Raw genomic sequence first — 1,012 nt, 5'->3', positions numbered from 1 at the left:
GGGAAGGGCTAGGGGGGAGGAAGGCTTACCACGGGTGGATACAGGACCCTGCGGTGCCGACGACGCGGCCGTGGGGTCCCGCTGGGGTTCGGGGGATGTCGAAGGTGAAATAGCGCGGTGGGGATGGGGTGAGGCCGCCGGGACCCCCACAGACATCCCCCGGAGCCGCCGTTGCTGTTGCCGCCATAATAACCGCTTCGCGGCTTCGAAACAAAATGGCGGCAGCGCCTCAGAGCGGTCCTTCTATAGCGGGAGGCGGCGGGCCCGCCCACCGCGGCTTGCTATTGGCTGAGGGTGTAGCGAGTGGGTGGGCGCGGCGTCTTCCTATTGGCTGAGCGCGGGGCGAGGGGGTGTAACCTTGTGTGTGGAGGGGCGGGCCTGAGCGCGGTGTGGGCGTGGCTTATTCGGGTGAGGGGCGTGGCCTGGTGGGGGATTTTCCACTCCTTATAGGGGCCTCTGGGGAACATAAGGGGGCTATGAGGGGCTATAGGGGCTCTATAAGGGGCTATGGGGAGAGATAGGGGGGCTACAGGGGGCTTATAAGGGGCTATGAGGTGATATGGGGGCTGTAGAGGCTCTATAAGGGGCTATGGGGAGATATAGGGGGCTATAGGGCCTCTATATGGGGCTATGGGGACATACAGGGAGCTATGGGGAGATGTAGGGGACTATAGGGGGTCTATAAGGGGTCTATAGGAGCTCTATGGGGAATCTATAGGATTCGATAAGGGGTCTTTTCCAGCCTATAGGGGGACCTCCAGGGTTCTATGAGGGGTCTGTAGGGGTTGTTTAGGGTCCATGGGGGTCTATAGGGTTCTATGAGGGGTCTGTAGGGGACATATAGGGGTCCATGGGGGTCTATAGGGTTCTATGAGGGGTCTGTAGGGGTTGTTTAGGGGTCCATGGGGGTCTATGGGGTTCTACGAGGGGTCTGTAGGGGTTGTTTAGGGGTCCATGGGGGTCTATGGGGTTCTACAAGGGGTCTGTAGGGGTTGTTTAGGGGTCCATGATG

The 1,012-nt window shown here is 60.2% G+C and overlaps 1 protein-coding gene across 1 annotated transcript in view; it reads right to left on the bottom strand.

Annotated features, from left to right (window-relative positions):
- Positions 1–1,012, bottom strand: part of LOC104916523 (mucin-2-like) — an 8,044-nt gene that overhangs the window by 3,266 nt on the left and 3,766 nt on the right. Inside the window, exon 2 of the mRNA XM_010727561.3 lies at positions 30–203. The gene's annotated coding sequence lies outside the window, so the exon portion shown is untranslated. The remainder of the gene's footprint in view (positions 1–29; positions 204–1,012) is intronic.

This window comes from Meleagris gallopavo, unplaced genomic scaffold (genome assembly GCF_000146605.3).
Source record: "Meleagris gallopavo isolate NT-WF06-2002-E0010 breed Aviagen turkey brand Nicholas breeding stock unplaced genomic scaffold, Turkey_5.1 ChrUn_random_7180001912698, whole genome shotgun sequence".
Taxonomy (NCBI): Eukaryota; Metazoa; Chordata; class Aves; order Galliformes; family Phasianidae; genus Meleagris; species Meleagris gallopavo.
This window is presented reverse-complemented; position numbering and strand designations above follow the sequence as displayed.